Genomic DNA, 22,900 nt, shown 5'->3' with positions numbered 1-22,900 from the left:
AGGAAAAGGGAGAGCCAAGATGTGTGGCTGCAACCTACACTCCTGCCTTACCACATAAATCAACTCACGAGCAGCCATCATCCAGCTCATCATACCTCTCATCATCATCATCAAAACCCCTATACCCCTAAAAGACCTATGGAGACCGACGAGCGGCGACGGGCACAGGCAGAGGTAACTGCCGGGAGTCTCTAGTCACAACTCTGTACATGGGCCACACATGTAAGATGGTCAAATTTATGCACTAGGATCTAGACATCAATGAAATCCGGTCCTGTCTGTGCGACTGAGCAGCCCTTTCGAGGAGTCACTCTGCTCACTCAACATGGGGAGGGGGATAGAAAAGGTGTCCTAAACATAGTCTGCCTAAAAACCCAACCTGACTGGCAGGGCCGGTTTAAGACTTTCGTCGGCCTTAATCACCTCCAAGATATGGCGCCCCATTTGACAGCATATTCACTAATAACACAAGCTAGTACCTAATTATAAAATGTGATGTCGAAAGAATAAGATAATCAAGTAACATAAATAGATACTAATAGGATTAAGTAATAAATAAATGGAAAAAAGTACCTCAGTATCAATTTAATAATAGCCGGCAGAAAAAGGGGAAGAAAAGTTATCGTTTTATTTTTCGTAGGCCCCCAATATCTCGTAGGCCCTAGGCACTGTGCCTACTGTACCTAATGGATAATCCGGGCCTGCTGACTGGGCAACCGCACCCAGTAAGGTCATCCTCATGCGGTCGAAAACACAGTCAAAATCACAGATCCAAACAAAAATCAAACCATTCAACCTCTTATGGTAGCTGCTTGAAATGTCAGGACCCTTCTGGATGAAAGAAGAACTGCTCTTGTGGTAAAAGGCTGGCTAGGTATTACATCTACATAGCAGCCATCAGTGAGTTCAGGCTCCCAGATGAGGGCCAGTTCACAGAACGGGGGTCTGGCTATACCTTGTTCTGGAAGGTTAAGCCTGCTGAGGAGAGAAACCACATTTATGGAGTTGGCTTTGCCATCCGCCAACGCATCCTACACAGAATAACTGAAATGCCTATTGGGATCAACGAGCGCCTCATGACGCTTCGAGTCCCACTGAATCACTGAAATCATGCCTTTTTCATCTGTGCATGCGACCCGACACTGGATGCAGAGGAAGACATCAAGGAGGCCCTTTACACAGACCTTGACAGAGTGCTAACCTCTATCCCCAAAGAAAACAAGGTTGTGCTCCTTGGCGATTTTAATGCCAGAGTTGGCAGAGAGACGCTACCATTTGGCAGGGAACCACAGGGAGAAATGGACTAGGCAAGTGTATTGTCAACGGCCTACTCCTCCTCAGCAAGTGTGCTGTGCACAGCCTCACTATCACAAATGCCTTGTTTCGGAAGGCAGACAAGTTCAAGGGTTTGTGAAAACACCCACGATCCAAACACTGGCATCTCATTCACTACATCATTGTCAGAGAAAGAGATCGCCGAGATTATCACTGCAGTTATATGCGACTCGAACACAGACTAATTCATCGACTTGTCAGCTCACTTTCGTTCAAATCGGCGAAGGTTTTGCTGCAGACTCCAAAAAGTTGCTGGTAACTTTTTGAGCTTCTACTATTTGGTAACTAACTGCAACTAGGCTATGCTCGCCGCTTTGGGGCGACGTGAAGTGAGAGCTTGGGTCTGATAAGTCGATGGTTAGGTGTCACGGTGGTCTGAGTCACGCTTAGCTTGAAGAAGAGGTTTTAATACTGCTGCCTGGGAGTACCCAGCAGCAGCACACATGCTTTCAGGAGGATCTCGAACATATTTAATAACAACTCCAACAGCAAACAACGCGAATCCCTCAGTCAATAGATATTCTCAACACTTTATGAGACAAAAACCTACAGAGAGACCCTCGGCCAGATCAAAAGAATACACCAGGACTGGTTTGACGAAAATGACCCGGCAATCAAAGTACTCATCGATGATAAACGCTGCTTTTTACTGACTGGCAGAACAACCCTCAGTCTCGAACCAAAGCTGATACTCTTCCGGTGAAGAAGAAATCGGTAGCCCAGCTGGAACTTCTTTGCTTTTAAAGAATGACTGGGCCAAAAATAAAGCATGTGAATTACAAAAATATGCAGATCAGCACAAGATGCTCGAATTTTTCAATTCCATTAAAAACATTTATTGGCCAACCACTCGCGGGCTTAGTCCTCCGCTCATCTGGAAAAATCATAAGAAGACGATAAAGGCCTCCTTTGCACTAAAAGAGCACTACCATTTATTTCTCAATCAAAACACCATGGGATGTTCGGATTACCCAGCAGGTCCTCAGCATCCAGAGCTGACCTAACTCAGCTATCTCCATCCCTGGATGAGGTGAAGCTGCCATCAAACAGATGAGAAAAATAACAATGCCTCAGGGCCTGATGGAGTCCCAGGAGGTGTGTATAAAGCAGAGGACTCTGCTTACCAGCCGCTCTACTTTCAAGGAAAGAATATATGGGGAAAGATAATATTGATTCATTATGTTAACTTACAGAGCAGCATCACTCAAAAATTTTGAATGAGTAAAAAGTCTCCCCCACCCCTAGTGACCCAGTGTACAGTATTTCATATAAAGATTAACCTAACCTACCCCCAGGTAGAGTAACGGTGGTTAGTCTTAGGTACAAAAAGCTGGGGGAATCTTCAGGTGATCCACCTTAAGTTAACTTATTTCCTCCTCCTGTCTCTGCAATGCCGGTTATAATGAATGGTCATTAGTTTACCACTGTGTTTTGTCTGAAGTCGTCGTCTACCTGAGTTAACTGTAGTTTGTATCTGTTTATTGGTTTATTGATTTGTAGCACACCTGTATACTGTATAGTGTATATAAAATAAATTGTGTGTATATGTTATGTGTTTGTATGTTATGCGTGTTATATTATTAAATACTAATTAACACAAGCTGACTTAATCGTTTTATAGCCTGTAACTTAAGTTAAAACTACCGCTTGATAACATTTAACCTTAAGTTACGATAGTTGACGGGCAATGTATGGCAACTCACTTCAGCTGCCTTGGATGGCTGCGTCCGCCTCGTGAGTCGTCGTTTTGTGGTGTGGCCGCGTCAGTGTGTCTCAGACTGTGGTAGGGTGACGTCATTCTACTTGCTTCACCTACAGCTGCGTCTTTCTGCTGAGGCTTCCACATCACATAAACTGAGGAGAAAGAGCCAAAAACTAGCAGTGGGCGTGGTAAGTATAGAAGATTAATATTTTTCTTGCATATTTGCAAGGAAGACAATGATGGATTCTCAGTTAATATAAACTTAATCAAAATGCTATGAATGATATATTCCTTCAGCGATAAATTAACTTTTATTATGTGAGACAAATATTGTTTACCGAATACCAACGGGACTCCAAATGTCGTTAAAATAAGATATATTCCCCAGCTGTATGGGAGTGACATTTACCGTGTGCTGGGCTGGGCGCTATACTGTACACACCTGGCCCACCAAGGCTCTCACGCCCACAAGTCCAATTGTATACTGTATCAGGAATATTTCTGGTAACTGACGATATAATTATACACATCGACAGGAGATAAATTAATGCCGGAATCTGTTTTCAGGGATTTTCTATTGTAATTTTGTATAGAGTTTTGGTTGTTTCAGTGAAGTATTTTATTTCATTTGTTATTTTGGTATTCGTGAACTCATCAACAATGGTATTTAGGACAATATGTAATAGAATAAAAGATGTTTGGGTACTTATTACTTTCTCAGCATTACTAAACTTGTGGCATAAACGACCAGCCACTGACGTATACAGACACTTGCTTTAACTGTTCTTTTATTTTTGTTGCAATAACATCATTTGATTTAATTTACACACTTAACTACGCCTAGAGTTTGTTTGTAATTTTTTTCCCCAATTTACAGTTATCGCAACTCCAAATTTTCGCGCCTAATTTTGTGAGTGGACCTGCGTACAATAAAGTACGGAAGGTGTAAAGGCTGTTTTCTCAAATACACAGAATTATCCTTTACTAAATCAGGTTGGGTAAGTTAGATTTGGTTGCCTCATGTCATCATTAGTAAATGGGTTATGGTCGTAGCCAATAACAGCCACCATAGAAGAACGATTCGTAGAGAACTGGAAGGAAAGTGCACTATCACAGTTGTTTTTGTGTTATTGTTATATATTGACCAGCCAGGTGCATATTCAGCTGCCTTCCACACTGAGGACTTGGCTAACTGTGTTGTTTGTGTGGGGATTATGAGTTGTTTTTGTTGTTGTTCAGGTGGTGCAGGAGCGGTCTGTCAGTGTACTGTAAGTGGTAGCTGGGTAGTGCTATTGTTGCTTGGTCGTTATTATAGGTCTGTGTACTGTAGGTGTGTTGGTATGTTATGTTCGTGTGCGTAGGTGCGACTTGTGGTGTATTGGGCAGCATGCTCGCCTTGAAGCCAGTGGGCCTGGGTTCGATCCTCAGGCAGGGTGAAACTATGGGCAAGTTGCTTTACGCCGTTTGTCTCTGTCTACTCAGAAGTTGGCGAGTTGTCCGGTCTTTTCGGACTATTCCTTGATACTGGGTCATGCAGCTCGTTAACTCAGGTTGTTGTGCTGGCGACAGCCACACCTTAAACAAATACACACCAAGGTGGCCTGAGGGCCGGCCATCCTCGTTACACCAGAGGCAACCATTATTATTATTATAAGGTGGGTGTTAATATGTAATGTTTGTGTATGAGTGTAGGTTGGTGTTAATATGTAGTGTTTGTGTGTAGGTGGGTGTTAATAAGTAGTGTTTGTAAATTATATTATTATGAAGAAAGGTTGGTTTATAGTGTGTGTGTGTGTGTGTGTGTGTGTGTGTGTGTGTGTGTGTGTGTGTGTGTGTGTGTGTGTGTGTGTGTGTTAAGAGAAACACATCATATAAATTCGGACATAGTTTCACCGTACGTGATATTGGCACAGGAGAAACTAAATTAATGTGACAACAACTGGTCGTCAGTTGTTGGTCTGAAAGTTTCTGTTAATCACACTTGTTTGTACAGCCGTGGGTGACCCGGTTCAACGTGTATATACTGTATATAGTACAGTATCATAAAACTGAGATCGTACAGCGTTTGGTTACACTGCCAGTGCTTCTTTGTGGATATAAATTGGTTCCCTGTTGTACAGAGACAAAATGACGGCGAGTGATGGGCAGTTGGGAGAGGTGTGCGGGAAGACGTTTCTTCTCTTACAGCATATTTTGTAAGAATTGTCATAATGTAGATAATGCGGGATAATAGATTACTTGTGCGTCTCGCCGATATTACAGATTCTTTTTTATATTACTTAACCCTCAAATACTCGAGCTATTCTCTATAGCGTTCACACAAGCCTTGTGTTCATGACTATACTTAACCAATGTGAGCCGTTCCTCGATAATCTAGACCTGTTGCCTCGGCACAGCGAGCAACCAGTTTAGAGGTGGTTGTGTGGTGTCTTGTCAGAGTGAAAATTGTGACAGGTTGTCCGTGACAGTCCGTCTGATGTCTGTGTAAAGATATTTGTTTATACCCAGTTACTATAAGCTTCCTTTAACAGACTTGGTCATAGTTTTAAAATTGCTTGTTACCTTATGACGGGGTGCGGCGGCTAAGGGTAGCCAGTCCACCCAGCTGTAAATGGGTACCTAAATTGTAAAGTTTGGGGAAGAGAAGGTGGTGAGGTGCTGTCCCAGGCCTTCTTGTGTATACTGTACGATGTGCTGTATCCTCACTCACAATACTAATCAAGTTAATAACAAAACCTGTACATTTTTGACAACACATTGTGAGGTTGATGCCTCCACTACGGACTCGCTACTTTTGTTATTTTATTTGGCTAACTGCAAACGATTTTATTCAGCACAGAGGCGACCCCAGACACAAGGGGTTCATGACAATACGTAGTACATGACAGGTTCTTGACTATATATACAGACAAATATACACAGTCACACACTGGTACACATGTTTGTGCACACATGAATACACACTGGTGAGAAATGGCACACAGTGGCATGTACACACACACTGGTACACATGATGAGGCACACACACACACACACACACACACACACACACACACACACACACACACACACACACACACACACACACACACACACACACCCCCCTACCTGTACTAATAATATCTTCTGAAATTCGCTTTATTGGACAAACAAACTTGAACTACATAAAGTAAAAACCATTAAATTGAGTGAATAAAAACACCAAGTCTGACTGGTTGAAAATAACTGAGCCAGTCAGAGGAACAATTGCCTTATTACAGTAAAACTTTTATTTAACGAACTATATAGACAAGAAAGTCCGTTATATTGAGGGTCCATTATATATGAAACCTCCCTCTTATGAACCTTATAGAGATAAAAGTCCGTTATATGTGAAACTCGCCATTTAACGAACTATACAGAGATGAAAGTTTGTTGAATCGATTGTCTGTTATATATGAAGTCTCCCTCTAACGAACTACAGTATATTGAGAGAAGTACTGTACTATACTGTATTCTCTTCACTACAATGCACTTCTGAGGGTTATATTGTACCCAAGCTTCTGTCTGTCTGTCTGTCTGTCTGTCTGTCTTAGTGTATAGATATTTTCCCTATTTTAATTAAAGTTATGTTCTGATCATTACACACACACTGATACACACACACACAGATATGGAAACAGTTATGACTTAGACTATTGGATCTAAAAGAGAGAGGGGGGGTGTATGTACAGGGCAGGTTCATAAGCTTATAAAGTGTTAACGAGATGATGTAAAATTGATGTATCATCTTAACGTAAGGGGGCACAGAGGGATGGGAAGGAAGGGGTGAGAGAGGGAGGATGGAAGGGGGGGGAGGAGATGGGAGGAAGAATGGTGGAGGGGTAGAAAGAGGATGGAAGGGTAGAGAGAGAGGATGGGAGGGGTAGAGGAGAGGAGGATGGAGGGGTAGAGAGAGAGAGAGAGATGGGAGGGGTAGAGAGAGAGTGATGGGAGGGGTAGAGAGGAGGATAGGAAGGGTAGAGAGAGAGAGAGAGTGATGGGAGGGGTAGAGAGAGAGGAGGATGGGAAAGAGAGGATGGGAGGGATAAAGAGAGAGTGATGGGAGGTAAAGAGAGTGATGGGAGGGGTAGAGAGAGAGCGATGGGCGAGAGAGAGAGACGGGAGGGGTAGAGAGAGAGAGAGTGAGGTGGAGGAGAGAGGATGGGAGGGGTAGAGAGAGGGGAGAGAGAGTGATGGGGGGAGAGAGAGGATGGGCGAGAGAGAGAGTGTGGAGGGGTAGAGAGAGAGAGAGGAGTGGCGTAACGAGAGTGATGGGAGGGTAAAGAGAGAGAGTGATGGGAGGGGTAAAGAGGAGAGGATGGGAGGGGTAGAGAGAGGATGGGAGGGGCAGAGAGAGAGAGATGATGGGTGGCGTAACGAGAGTGATGGGAGGGGTAAAGAGAGAGAGTGATGGGAGGGTAAAGAGAGAGTGATGGGAGGGGTAAGAGAGAGGATGGTGTGGGTAGAGAGAGTGATGGGAGGGGTAGAGAGAGAGTGATGGGATGGGTAGAGAGGAGTGATGGAGGGGTAGAGAGAGAGAGTGATGGGTGGCGTAATGAGAGGATGGGAGGGGTAAAGGAGGATGGGATGGGGAGAGAGAGTGACGGGAGGGGTAGAGAGAAAGGAGTGATGGTGGGGAAAAAGAGATGATGGGCGAGAGAGAGAGCGATGGGGGGGTAGAGAGAGAGAGAGTGATGGGTGGCGTAACGAGAGTGATGGGAGGGAAGAGAGAGAGTGATGGGAGGGGTAAGAGAGAGGATGGAGGGGTAGAGAGTGATGGGAGGGGTGAGTAGTGGGAGGGTGAGAGGAGTGATGGGTGGCGTAACGAGAGTGATGGGAGGGGTAAAGGGGAGTGATGGGAGGGTAAAAGAGAGTGATGGGAGGGTGAGAGTGAGGTGGGAGGTAAGAGAGAGGAGGGAGGGGTAAAGAGAGGTGATGGGAGGGGTGAAAGAGTGATGGGAGGTGGAGAGAGAGTGATGGGAGGGTAAGAGAGAGGTGATGGGAGGGTAAAGAGAGAGTGATGGGAGGGTAGGGAGAGAGAGTGATGGGAGAGGGTGGAGAGAGTAATGGGAGGGGAAAAGAGGCGATGGGAGGGGTAAGAGAGAGAGATGGGAGGGGTAAAAGAGAGAGTGATGGGAGGGGTAAAAGTGATGGGAGGGGTAAAGAGGCGATGGGAGGGGGTAAAAGAGAGAGATGGGAGGGGAAGAGTAATGGGAGGGGGAGAGAGAGATGGGAGGGTAAGAGAGATGGGAGGGGTAGAGAGTGATGGGAGGGAGAGAGAGAGTGATGGGTGGGGAGAGAGAGTGATGGGAGGGTGAAAGAGAGAGTGATGGGAGGGTAAAGAGGTGTGATGGGAAGTGAGAGAGAGTGAGTGGGAGGGGTAAGAGAGAGTGATGGGAGGGGGGTGATGGGGGTGAGGTGATGGGAGGTGAGAGGTGGAGGAAGTGGGGGGGGGGGTGGGAGGGAGTGAGAGAGTGATGGGAGGGTAAAGAGAGTGATGGGAGGGGTAGAGGAGTGAAGGGAGAGTAGAGAGTGATGGGGGGTGTAAAGAGAGAGTGGGAGGAGTGAAGAGGGAGAGAGAGATGGGAGGGAGTGAGAGAGATGAGAGGGGTAGAGAGAGATGGGATGGGTAGAGAGTGATGGGATAGGTAGAGAGAAAGTGATGGGAGGGTAGAGAGAGTGATGGGAGGGGTAGAGAAGTGATGGGATGGGTAGAGAGTGATGGGAGGGTGAGAGGGGGTATTAACCTGTAGAGAGACAGGTGGTGGGTAGGGGGTACAATGCAGAGACAGACACGGGAGAGTAACGGGATGCCCTCAGCCTCACATCTGTTGCTCAACCAGAGGGATGGAGGGGGTGGCTAGTAGGATGGAGGGTGGTTAGGATGAAGGGGTGGTTGTGGGATGGAGGGGTGGCTAGTAGAATGGAGGGGTGGTTAGTAGGATGAAGGGGTGGTTAGTAGGATGGAGGGGTGGCTAGTAGAATGGAGGGGTGGTGAGTAGGATGGAGGGTGGCTAGTAGGATGGAGGTGGCTAGTAGGATGGAGGGGTGGCTAGTAGGGTGGAGGGGTGGTTAGTAGGATGGAGGGGTGGTTTGTAGGATGGAGGGGTGGTTTGTAGGATGGAGGGGTGGCTAGAAGGATGGAGGGATGGTTGGATGGAGGGGTGGTTAGTAGGATGAAGGGGTGTTTAGTAGGATGGAGGGTGGTTAGTAGGATGGAGGGATGGTTTGTGGGATGGAGGTGTGAGTAGGATGGGAGGTGGCTAGAAGGATGGAGAGGATGATGGTTAGTAGGATGGAGGGTGGTTGAGAGTAGGATGAAGGGGTGTTTAGTAGGATGGAGGGGTGGTTAGGCAGGATGGAGGGGTGGTTAGTAGGAGTGGAAAGGAATTGGTTAGTAGGATGGAGAGGGGTGGCTAGTAGGATGAAGGGGGGTGGGTTAGGATGGAGGGGTGGCTGAAGGATGGAGGGTTGGCTAGTAGGGATGGAGGGTTGGTTAGTAGGATGGAGGGTGGTTCGTAGGATGAAGGGGTGAAGGATGAGGTGGCTAGCAGGATGGATGGATGGTTAGAGGATGAAGGGGTGGTTAGTAGGATGGAGGGTGGCTAGAAGGATGGAGGGGTGGCTAGTAGGGTGAAGGGGTGGTTAGTAGGATGGAGGGTGGCTAGAAGGATGGAGGGTGGTTAGTAGGATGGATGGTTAGCAGGACGGAGGGCAGTTATAGGATGGAGGTGGTGGTAGGACGAAGGGGTGGTTAGTAGGACGGAGGGTACAGAAGATGGAGGGTGGGTTAGTAGGATGGAGGGTGGCGGTGATGGAGGGGTGGTTTCAGGATGGAGGGTGTATTAGTAGGATGGAGGGGTGGTTAGTAGGATGAAGTGGTGGTTAGTAGGATGATGGATGGTTAGTAGGATGAGAGGTGGTTAGCAGGATGGAGGGGTGGTTAGCAGGATGGAGGTGGTTAGTAGGATGGAGGGGCATAGAAGGATGGAGGGATGGTTAGTAGGATGGAGGGTGGTTAGTAGGACGAAGGGTTTAGTAGGATGGAGGGGTGGTTAGTAGGATGGATGGTTAGTAGGATGGAGGGTGGTTAGTAGGATGAAGGGTGTTTAGTATGGAGGGGTGGTTAGTAGGATGGAGGGGTGGTTAGTAGGATGTAGAGGTGGTTAGTAGGATGGATGGATGGTTAGTAGGATGGAGTGGAAGTGGCAGAGGATGGAGGGGTGGTAGCAGGATGGGAGGGGTGGCTAGTAGGATGGAGGGGTGTTAGTAGGATGGAGGGGTGGTTAGGATGGAGGAGGCTAGAAGGATGGAGGGGTAGGGTAGGATGGAAGGGGTGGATAGTAGGAGGGAGGCATAGTAGGATGAAGGGGTGGTTAGTAGGATGGAGTGGTGGTTAGCAGGGATGGAGGGGTGGTTAGTAGATGGAGGGGTGGTTAGAGATGGAGGGATGAAGGAGATGGAGGGGTGGCAGGATGGAGGGGTGGCTAGTAGGATGGAGGGTGGTTAGTGGATGCAGGGGTGGCTAGTAGGATGGAGGGGTGGTTAGTAGATGAAGGGGTGGTTAGTAGGGGATGGAGGGGTGGAGAGTAGGATGGAGGGTGGGTTAGTAGGATGGAGGGGTGGTTAGTAGGATGGAGGGTGGTTTGGGGAGATGAAGGGTGGCTAGTAGGATGGAGGGGTGGTTAGTAGGATGGAGGGATGATTAGTAGGATGGGAGGGTGGTTTGTAGGATGGAGGGTGGTTAGTGGGGATGGGAGGGTGGCAGGATGGAGGGTGGTTAGTAGGATGGAGGGGTGGTTAGGATGGAGGGGTGGTTAGTAGGATGGGAGGTGGCAGTAGATGGAGGGGTGGTTAGTAGGATGGAGGGGCGGTTTGTAGGATGGAGGGGTGGTTAGGATGGGAGGTGGTTAGTAGGATGGAGGGGTGGAAAGTAGTAGGATGGAGGTGGTTAGTAGGATGGAGGGTGGTTAGGTGATGGAGGTGGTTAGTAGGATGGAGGGGTGGTTAGCAGGGGATGGGTGGTTAGTAGGATGGAGTGTTGTTAGTAGGACGGAGGGGTGGTTAGTAGGATGGAGAGGGATGTGGTTAGTAGGATGGAGGTGGTGTGGGTGTGGAGGGTGGTTGGTAGTATGCAGGGGTGGTTGGAGGATGGAGAGGTGGGTTGTAGGATGGAGGGGTGGTTAGTGGGATGGAGGTGGTTAGTAGGATGGAGAGGGGGTGGTTGGTAGGATGGAGGGTGGCTAGTGGGATGGAGGGGTGGTTAGTGGATGGGAGGGGATGGTTAGTGGGATGGAAGGGTGGTTTAGTAGGATGGAGGGGTGGTTAGTAGGATGGAGGGGTGGTTCATGGGATGGGTGGTGTTAGAGGATTGGAAGGGGTGGTAGAGGAAGAGGTGGCTAGTAGGATGGAGGTGGTTAGTAGGATGGAGGAGGGTGGTTAGTAGGATGGATGGAGGGGTGGTTGCAGAAGATGGGATGGAGTAGTGGTTAGTAGAGATGTGAATTGGTTAGTTGGATGGAGGGGGGGCTGGTTGGATGGGTGTGGTTGGTTAGCAGGATGGGTGGGGTGTGATAGTGGGATGGTGGAGGGTGGATAGTAGGATGGATGGAGGGCTGGCTGATGTGGGATGGAGGGTGGTTAGTAGGATGGAGGTGTGGTTAGTAGGATAGACGGGTGGTTAGCAGGATGAAGGTGGTTAGTAGGATGGATGGTTGGTAGGATGGAGGGTGGTTAGTAGGATGGACGGATGGTTAGTGAGTATGGAAGGGGTGGTTAGTAGGATGGATGGTTAGTAGGATGGATGGTTAGTGGGATGGAGGGTGTTTTAGTTGGATGAAGGTGTGGTGTGGTGCATGGACAGAGGGGGTGTCTAGTGGGATGGAGGGGTGGCCTGTTGGATGGAGGTGGCTAGTAGGATGGTCAGGTGGTTAGTAGGATGGAGGGTGGTTAATAGGATGGAGGGTGGTTAGTAGGATGTGGGGTTGGTTAGTAGGATGGAGGGGTGGTTAGTAGGATGGAGGGTGGCTAGTAGGATGGTGGGGTGGTTAGTAGGATGGAGGGGTGGTTAGTAGGATGGAGGGGTGGTTAGTAGGATGTAGGGTTGGTTGGTAGGATGGAGGTGGTTAGTAGGATGGATGGTTGGTAGGATGGAGGGTGCTTAGTTGGATGAAGGTGTGGCTGGTGTAGGATGGATGGAGGGTGTCTCGAGGATGGAGGGTTGGCCTGTTGGATGGAGGGGTGGTTAGTTGGATGGAGGGTGGCTAGTAGGATGGAGGGTGGTTGAGTGGGATGGAGGGGTGGTTGTGGGATGGATGGGGGTGGCTAGTAGGATGGATGGGGTGGCTAGTAGGATGGAGGGTTGTTAGCAGGATGGATGGGGGTGGCTAGTAGGATGGATGGGGTGGTGGCTAGTAGGATGGGTGGAGGGTGGTTAGTAAGATGGATGGAGGGCTGGCTTGTAGGATGGAGGGTGTTTAGTGGGATGGAGGGGTGGTTGGTAGGATGGATGGAGGGTGGTTTGTGGGATGGATGGGTGGTGGTTGAGTAGGATGGATGGTGGGGTGGTTAGTAGGATGGATGGAGGGTGGTTCGTAGGATAGATGGAGGGTGGTTAGTAGGATGGATGAAGAGGGTGGTTAGTTGGAAGGATGGAGGGATGGAGGAGGTGGTTAGCAGGATGGAGGGGGTGGTTAGTAGGATGGGGGTGGTTAGTAGGACGGAGGGTGGTTAGTAGGATGGAGGGATGGTTAGTAGGATGGAGGGGTGTTTAGTATAATGTGAGGGGTGGTTAGTAGGATGGAGGGTGGGTTAGTAGGATGGAGGGTGGTTAGTAGGATGGAGGGGTGATTAGTGGTAGGATGGAGGGGTGGTTAGTAGGATGGAGGGGTGGTTAGTAGGATGATGGGTGGTTAGTAGGATGGAGGGGTGGTTAGTCGGATGGAAGGGTGGTTAGTGGGATGGAGAGATGGTTAATAGGGATGGAGGGGGGTCGTTAGTGGGATGGAAGGGTGGCTAGTGGGATGGAGGGTGGCTAGTGGGATGGAGGGTGGGCTGTAGGATGGAGGGGTGGTTGAGTAGGATGAAGGGTGGTTAGTAGGTTGAGGGTTGGTTAGCAGGATGGAGGGTGGTTAGTAGAGTTGGAAGGGTGGTTAGTAGGATGGAGGGGTTGGTTAGTAGGATGAAGGGGTGGTTAGTGGATGAGAAGGGTGGTTGGTCGGATGGAGGGTTGGTTAGTCGGATGGAGGGTGATTAGCAGGATGGGAGGGTGGTTAGTGGGATGAGAGGGTGGTTGGTAGGATGGATGGTTAGTAGGATGGAGGGTGGTTAGTAGGGATGGAGGGTGGTTAGTAGGATGAAGGGTGTTTAGTAGGATGGAGGGTGGTTAGTAGGATGGAGGGTTGGTTAGTAGGATGGAGGGTGGTTAGTAGGATGGATGGATGGTTAGTAGGATGGAGGGTGGTTAGTAGGGGATGGAGGGTGGGTAGTAGGATGAAGGGGGTGAGTTAGTAGGATGAAGGGTGGTTAGTAGGATGGAGAGAGATGGTTAATGGGATGGAGGGGTCGTTAGTGGGATGGAAGGGTGGCTAGTAGGATGGAGGGATGGTTGGTAGGATGTAGGGGTGGTTAGTAGGATGGAGGGTGGTTAAACCGAATGGATGGAGGTGGCTAGCTGGGATGGAGGGGTGGCTAGTAGGATGGAGGGGTGGTTAGTAGGATGGAGGGATGGCTAGTAGGATGGAGGGTGGCTGGTAAGGATGGAGGGTGGTTAGTGGGATGGAGGGGTGGTTAGTAGGATGGAGGGGTGGCTAGTAGATGGAGGGTGACTTGTAGGATGGAGGGTGGTTAGTAGGATGAAGGGGTGGTTAGTAGGATGGAGGGTGGTTGGTAGGGATGAGAGGGGTGGTTGAGTAGGATGGAGGGTGATTAATAGAATGGATGGATGGTTATAGGCTGGAGGGGGTGGTTAGTAGGATGGAGGGGGGTTTTGGTAGGATGGAGGGTGGTTAGTGGGATGGGGGGGTGGTTAGTAGGATGAAGGGTGGCTAGCAGGATAGATGGATGGTTAGTAGGATGGAGGGTGATTAGTAGGATGAGAAGGGTGGCTAGCAGGATGGATGGATGGTTAGTAGGATGGAGGGTGGTTAGTAGGATGGAGGTGGTTAGTAGGATGGATGGATGGTTGTGGGATGGAGGTTGGTTAGTGGAGGTTGGAGGTGTTTTAGTAGGATGAAGAGGTGGTTGGTAGGATGATGGGGTGGTTAGTAGGATGAATGGATGGTTAATAGGATGGAGGGTGGTTAGTAGGATGGAGGGATGGTTGGTAGAGTGGAGGGGTGGTTTAGAGGATGTAGGGGTGGTTAGTAGGTGGAGGGTGGTTGGTAGGATGGAGGGTGGTTAGTAGGATGGAGGGTGATTAGTAGGATGGAGGGTGGTTAGTAGGATGGAGGATGGTTAGTAGAGTTGGAGGTGGTTAGTAGGATGTAGGGGTGGTTAGTAGGATGGAGGGGTGGTTAGTAGGATGGAGGGTGGTTAGTGGGATGGAGGGGTGATTAGTAGGATGGAGGGTGGTTGGGGATGGAAGGGTGGTTGAGTAGGATGAAGGGTTGGTTAGTAGGATGTAGGGGTTGTTAGTAGGATGGAGGGGTTGTTAGTAGGATGGAGGGTGGTTAGTAGGATGGAGGGGTGGTTAGTAGGATGTAGGGGTGGATGGTAGGATGTAGGGGTGGTTAGTAGGATGGATGGATGGTTGGTAAGATGGAGGGTGGTTAGTAGAATGGAGGGGTGGTTGGTAGAATGGAGGGTGGTTAGTAGGATGGATGGGGGTTGGTAGGAAGGAGGGTGGTTGGTAGGATGGAGGTGGTTAGTAGGATGAAGGGTGGTTAGTAGGATGAAGGGTGGTTAGTTGGATGGATGGTTAGTAGGATGGAGGTGTGGTTGGTAGGATGGAGGGTGGTTAGTAGGGATGGAACGATGGTTAATAGGATGGAGGGGTTGTTGGTAGGATGGAGGGTGGCTAGTAGGATGGAGGATGGTTAGTAGGATGGAGGGTGGTTAGTAGGTATGGAGGGTGGTTAGTGGTATGCAGGGTGGTTAGTAGGATGGAGGGGTGGTTCGTAGGATGGAGGGTGGTTAGTAGGATGGAGGGTGGTTAGGATGGAGGGTGGTTAGTAGGGGATGGAGGGTGGTTAGTAGGATGGAGGGGTGGCTAGTAGGATGGAGGGGTTGGTTAGTAGGATGGAGGGGATGGTTGGTAGGATGGAAGGGTGGTTGGTAGGATGGAGGGTGGTTAGTAGGATGGAGGGGTGGTTAATAGGATGGAGTGGTGCTTAGTAGGTTGAAGGGTGGCTAGTAGGATGGCTAGTAGGATGGAGGGGGTGGCTAGTAGGATGGAAGGAGGTGGCTAGTAGGATGGATGGAGGGGTGGTTACGAAGATGGATGGGTAGTGGTTGGTAGAATGTAGGGGTGGTTAGTTGGATGGAGGTGGCTAGTTGGATGGATGTAGGTTTGGTTAGTAGGATGGGTGGGTGGCTAGTAGGGATGGTTGGAGGGTGTTTAGTAGGATGGATGGAGGGCTGGCTCGTAGGATGGAGGGTAGTTAGTAGGATGGAGGGGTGGTTAAGTGGGATAGACGGGTGGTTAGTAGGATGAAGGGTGGTTAGTGATGGATGGTTAGTAGGATGGAGGGGTTGGTTAGTAGGATGGACGGGTGGTTAGTAGTATGAAGGGTGGTTAGTAGGATGGATGGTTAGTAGGATGGATGGTTAGTAGGATGGAGGTGTTTAGTTGGATGAAGGTGTGGCTAGTAGCATGGATGGGGGTGTGTCTGGGATGGAGGTGGCCTGTTGGATGGAGGGTGGCTAGTGGGATGGTGGGGTGGTTAGTAGGATGGAGGGGTGGTTAATGGGATGGAGGGTGGTTAGTAGGATGTGGGTTGGTTAGTAGGGATGGAGGGGTTAGTAGGATGGAGGGTGGCTAGTAGGATGGTGGGGTGGTTAGTAGGATGGAGGGGTGGTAGTAGGATGGAGGGTGTGGTTAGTAGGATGTAGGGTTGGTTAGTGGGATGGAGGGTGGTTAGTAGGATGGATGGTTAGTAGGATGGAGGGTGTTTAGTTGGATGAAGGTGTGGCTAGTAGGATGGATGGAGGGTGTCTAGTAGGATGGAGGGTGGCCTGTTGGATGGAGGGTGGTTAGTTGGATGGAGGGGTGGCTAGTAGGATGGAGGGGTGGTTAGTAGGATGGATGGGTGGCTGAATGGGGATGGAGGGGTGGTTAGTAGGATGGATGGGGTGGCTATTCGGATGGATGGGTGGTGGCTAGTAGGATGGGTGGAGGGTGGTTAGTAAGATGGATGGAGGGGCTGGCTTGTGGGATGGAGGTGTTTAGTGGGATGGAGGGGTGGTTAGTAGGGATGGATGGAGGGTGGTTTGTGGGATGGATGGGTGGTGGTTAGTAGGATGGATGGTGGGGTGGTTAGTAGGATGGATGGAGGGGGTGGTTCGTAGGATAGATGGAGGTGGTTGAGTAGGATGGATGGAGGTGGTTGGTTGGAAGGATGGAGGGATGGAGAGGTGGTTAGTAGGATGGAGGGGTGGTTAGTAGGATGGAGGTTGGTTAGTAGGATGAAGGGGTGGTTAGTAGGATGAAGGTGGTTAGTAGGATGGAGGGGTGGTTAGTATAATGTAGGGGTGGTTAGTGAGGATGGAGGGTGGTTAGTGGGATGGAGGGTGGTTAGTGGGATGGAGGGGGTGATTAGTAGGATGGAGGGTGGTTAGTAGGATGAAGGGTGGTTAGTAGGATGAAGGTGGTTAGTAGGATGGAGGGTGGTTAGTCGGATGGAGGGTGGTTAGTAGGATGGAGATGGTTAATAGGATGGAGGGGTCGTTAGTAGGATGGAAGTGTGGCTAGTAGGATGGAGGGGTGTTAGTAGGATGGAGGGTGGCTTGTAGGGATGGAGGGTGGTTAGTAGGATGAAGGGTGGTTAGTAGGATTGAGGTTGGTTAGTAGGATGGAGGGTGGTTAGTAGGATGGAAGGGTGGTTAGTAGGATGGAGGGGTGGTTAGTAGGATGAAGGGGTGGTTAGTAGGATGAAGGGTGGTTAGTAGGATGGAGGTGGTTAGTCGGATGGAGGGTGTGATTGGTAGGATGGAGGGTGGTTAGTAGGATGGAAGGGGTGGTTAGTGGGATGGATGGTTAGTAGGATGGAGGGTGGTTAGTAGGATGGAGCGGTGGTTAGTAGGATGAAGGGGTGTTTAGTAGGATGGAGGGTGTGGTTAGTAGGATGGAGGGTGGTTAGTAGGATGGATGGGTGGTTAGTAGGATGGAGGGGGTGGGTAGTAGGATGAAAGGGTGGTTAGTAGGATGAAGGGGTGGTTAGTAGGATGAATGGATGGTAATAGGATGGAGGTGGTTAGTAGGATGGAGAGATGGTTAATAGGATGGAGGGGTCCTTAGTAGGATGGAAGGGTGGCTAGTAGGATGGAGGGATGGTTAGTAGGATGTAGGGGTGGTTAGTAGGATGGGTGGTGGTTAGTAGGATGGAGGTGGTTAGACGGATGAAGGTGGGTAGTAGGATGGAGGGGTAGCTAGTAGGATGGAGGGTGGTTAGTGGAGGGATGGCTAGTAGGATGGAGGGGTGGCTAGTAGGGATGGAGGGTGGTTAGTAGGATGGAGGGGTGGTTAGTGGATGGAGGGGTGGCTAGTAGGATGGAGGGGTGGCTTGTAGGATGGAGGGGTTGGTTAGTAGGATGAAGGGGTGGTTAGTAGGATGGAGGGTGGTTAGTAGGATGAAGGGTGGTTAGTAGGATGGAGGGTGATTAATAGAATGGATGGATGGTTAATAGGCTGGAGGGTGGTTAGTAGGATGGAGGGGTTTTGGTAGGATGGAGGGTGGTTAGTAGGATGAGGGGTGGTTAGTAGGATGAAGGGGTGGCTAGCAGGATAGATGGATGGTTAGTAGGATGGAGGGGTGATTAGTGGGATGAAGGGGTGGCTAGTAGGATGGATGGATGGTTAGTAGGATGGAGGGGTGGTTGGTAGGATGGAGGGGTGGTTAGTAGGATGGAGGGGTGGTTAGTAGGATGGAGGTGTGGTTAGTAGGATGGATGGATGATAAGTAGGGATGGAGGGGGTTAGTAGGATGGAGGGGTGGTTAGTGGGATGGAGGGTGATTAGTAGGATGGAGGGGTGGTTAGTAGTCTGGAGGGTGGTTAGTAGTCTGGAGGGTGGTTAGTAGTCTGGAGGGGTGGTTAGTAGTCTGGAGGGGTGGTTAGTAGTCTGGAGGGGTGGTTAGTAGGATGGAGGGGTGGTTAGTAGGATGGAGGGGTGGTTAGTAGGATGGAGGGTTGTTAATAGGAGGGAGGGGTGGTTAGTAGGATGGAGGGGTGGTTAGTAGGATGGAGGGGTGGTTAGTAGGGAGGAGGGGTGGTTAATAGGATGGAGGGGTGGTTAGTAGGAGGGAGGGGTGGTTAATAGGATGTAGGGGTAGTTAGTAGGCTGGAGGTGGTTAGGATGGATAGGGGGTGGCTAGAAGGATGAATGGAGGGTGTGTACTTTCAGTTTAAGACTTTTGACAGTTGCTTCCCAGTTCGCCAGGAGGGCTAGCCAGCTGCGGCAGCTGAAAGAGTGAGGAGCAAGCAGTGCCTGCACCTTAACACTAACATAATGCTGCCACACTTGACGCTTTCACCACCCTGTGTGCAAACACAAACACATACAGTGTGTATAATAATTGCTCATTACGTGTCACCTTTGTAGACATGGATATTATCATACATATCATGTCTGTGCTACATACATATCAACATTACATAACTGATCATGCACGTGACACTGTATCAAAACATAACTGAAAAAAAAAGTCATGATCACACATATCATACATGCATGCATGTCTACATACATACATGCATACATACATGTACATTACATATATACAAGATACATACATAACCGTGGTACCAGGATCATACATATATACACGTAACTTCACTATAATACAGACTTAAATCCATGTATAGTCAGGCATACTCTTATTCACATTGTCCACACAGTCATACACAGACCCACACAGTCATGCACAGACCCACACAGTCATACAGGCCACACAGTCATACACAGACCCACACAGTCATGCACAGACCCACACAGTCATGCACACACAGTCATACACAGACCAACACAGTCATACACAGACCACACAGTTATACACAGACCCACACAGTCATACACAGACCACACAGTAATACAGACCCACACAGTCATACACAGACCACAGTATACACAGACCCACACAGTCATACACAGACCCACACAGTCATACACAGACCCACACAGTCATACACAGACCCACAGTCTACCAAACCATACAGACCCACAGTCATACACAAACCCACAGACACAGTCATACAAACCCACAGACCCACAGTCATACAGACCCACAGTCATACACAGACCCACACAGTCATACAGACCCACAGTCTCACACAGACCCACACAGTCATACACAGACCCACACTGTCATACACAGACCACACAGTCATACACAGACCCACACAGTCATACACAAACCACACAGTCATACACAGACCCACACAGTCATACACAGACCCACACAGTCATACACAGACCCACACAGTTATACACAGACCCACACAGTCATACACAGACCCACACAGTCATACACAGACCCACACAGTCATACACAGACCTACTGTCATACAGACCCACACACAGTCATGCACAGACCCACACAGTCATACACAGACCCACACAGTCATACACAGACCCACACAGTCTCACAGACCCACATCATACAGACCCACAGTCATACACAGACCCACTGTCATACACAGACCCACACAGTCATACACAGACCCACAGTCATACAGACCCACACAGACCCACAGTCATACAGACCCACACAGTCATACACAGACCCACAGTCATACAGACCACAGAGTCATACACAGTCCACACAGTCATACACAGACCCACAGTCATACAGACCCACACAGTCATACACAGACCCACCAGACCCACACAGTCTACAGACCCGTACAATCATACACAGACCCGTACAATCATACACAGACCCACAGCCATACACAGATCCAGACAGTCATACACAGACCCACACAGTCATACACAGACCCGTACAATCATACACAGACCTTACAATCATACAGAACCCACAGCCATACACAGATCCAACAGTCATACACAGACCCACACAGTCATACACAGACCCACAGTCACACAGACCCACAGCCATACACAAGACCCACACAGTCATACACAGCCACAGTCACACACAGACCCACAGTCATACACAGACCCACAGCCATACACAAGACCCACACAGTCATACACAGACCCACACAGTCATACACAGACCCACACAATCATGCACAGACCCACAGTCACACACAGACCCACACAGTCATACACAGACCCACACAATCACACAGACCCACAGTCATACACAGTCATACACAGTCCCGTACAATCATACACAGACCCGTACAATCATACACAGACCCACACAGCCATACACAGACCCCACAGTCATGCACAGACCAACACAGTTATACACAGACCCACAGTCATACACAGACCCACAGTCATACACAGATCCACACAGTCATACACAGACCCACACAATCACACACAGACCCACAGTCATGCATAACCCACACAGTCATACACAGACCCACACAATCATGCACAGACCCACACACATACACAGACCCACACAATCATACACAGACCCACAGTCATACACAGTCATACCAGTCCCGTACAATCATACACAGACCCGTACAATCATACACACACACCACAGCCATACACAGACCACACAGTCATGCACAGACCACAGTTATACACAGACCCACAGTCATACACAGACCCACAGTCACACACAGACCCACACAGTCATACACAGACCCACACAATCACACACAGACCCACAGTCATACACAGTCATACACAGACCCGTACAATCATACACAGACCCACAGTCATGCATAGACCCACACAGTCATACAGACCCACACAATCATGCACAGACCCACACAGTCATACACAGACCCACACAATCATACACAGACCCACAGTCATACACAGTCATACACAGTCCCGTACAATCATACACAGACCCGTACAATCATACACAGACCCACACAGCCATACACAGACCCACACAGTCATGCACAGACCAACACAGTTATACACAGACCCACAGTCATACACAGACCCACAGTCATACACAGACCCACAGTCATACACACAGACCCACACAGTCATACACAGACCCACACAATCACACACAGACCCACATTCATACACAGTCATACACAGACCCGTACAATCATACACAGACCCACAGTCATGCATAGAGCCACACAGTCATACACACAGACCCACACAGTCATGCACAGACCAACACAGTTATACACAGACCCACATATACACACAGACCCACAGTCATACACAGCCACCAGTCATACACAGACCCACAGTCATACACAGACCCACCAATCACCACAGACCCACAGTCATACACAGTGTCATACACAGACCTGTACAATCATACACAGACCCACAGTCATGCATAGAGCCACACAGTCATACACAGACCCACACAGTCATGCACAGACCAACACAGTTATACACACGACCCAAGTCATACACAGACCCACAGTCATACACACAGACCCACAGTCATACACAGACCCACACAGTCATACACAGACCCACACACACACAGACCCAGTCATACACAGTCATACACAGACCCGTACAATCACACACAGACCCACAGTCATGCATAGACCCACACAGTCATACACAGACCCACAACATGCACAGACCCACACAGTCATGCACAGACCCACAGTCATACACAGACCCACAATCACACACAGACCCACAGTCATACACACAGTCATACACAGACCCGTACAATCATACACAGACCCACAACCATACACAGACCCACACAGTCATGCACAGACCAACACAGTTATACACAGACCCACAGTCATACACAGACCCACAGTCATACCCAGACCCACACAGTCATACACAGACCCACACACTACACACAGACCCACAGTCATACACAAGTCATACACAGACCTGTACAATCATACACAGACCTACAGTCATGTATAGAGCCACACAGTCATACACAGACCCACACAATCACACACAGACCCACAGTCATACACAGTCATACACAGACCCGTACAATCATACACAGACCTACAGTCATGCATAGAGCCACACAGTCATACACGGATCCATACAATCATATAGACCAACATTCATACAGTCAGGTTAGGATAGGTTAGGTTAGATTAAGATAGGTTTGATTAGTTGGCGTTGGGTGAGTTAAGTTGAGTTAAGGTTGGGTTAAGTAAGAATAGGCTTAGGTAGGTGTTTGTTTAGGTAGGTGTTTGTTTAGGTAGGTGTTTGTTTAGGTAGGTGTTTGTTTAGGTAGGTGTTTGTTTAGGTAGGTGTTTGTTTAGGTAGGTGTTTGTTTGTGTAGGTGTTTGTTTAGTAGGTGTTTGTTTAGTTAGGTGTTTGTTTAGAAGGTGTTTGTTTAGGTAGGTGTTTGTTTAGGTAGGTGTTTGTTTAGGTAGGTGTTTGTTCAGGTAGGTGTTTGTTTAGGTAGGTGTTTGTTTAGTTAGGTGTTTGTTTAGGAAGGTGTTTGTTTAGGTAGGTGTTTGTTTAGGAAGGTGTTTGTTTAGGTAGGGTTTGGTTATGATTAGGTTAGTTAAGCTGTCATTAGCTGATTTGAGATGATATGTTAGGTGAATTAAAATGTGGTTAAATTA

Source organism: Homarus americanus, unplaced genomic scaffold (assembly GCF_018991925.1).
Source record: "Homarus americanus isolate GMGI-L3 unplaced genomic scaffold, GMGI_Hamer_2.0 scaffold25827, whole genome shotgun sequence".
NCBI lineage: Eukaryota > Metazoa > Arthropoda > Malacostraca > Decapoda > Nephropidae > Homarus > Homarus americanus.
This window is presented reverse-complemented; position numbering follows the sequence as displayed.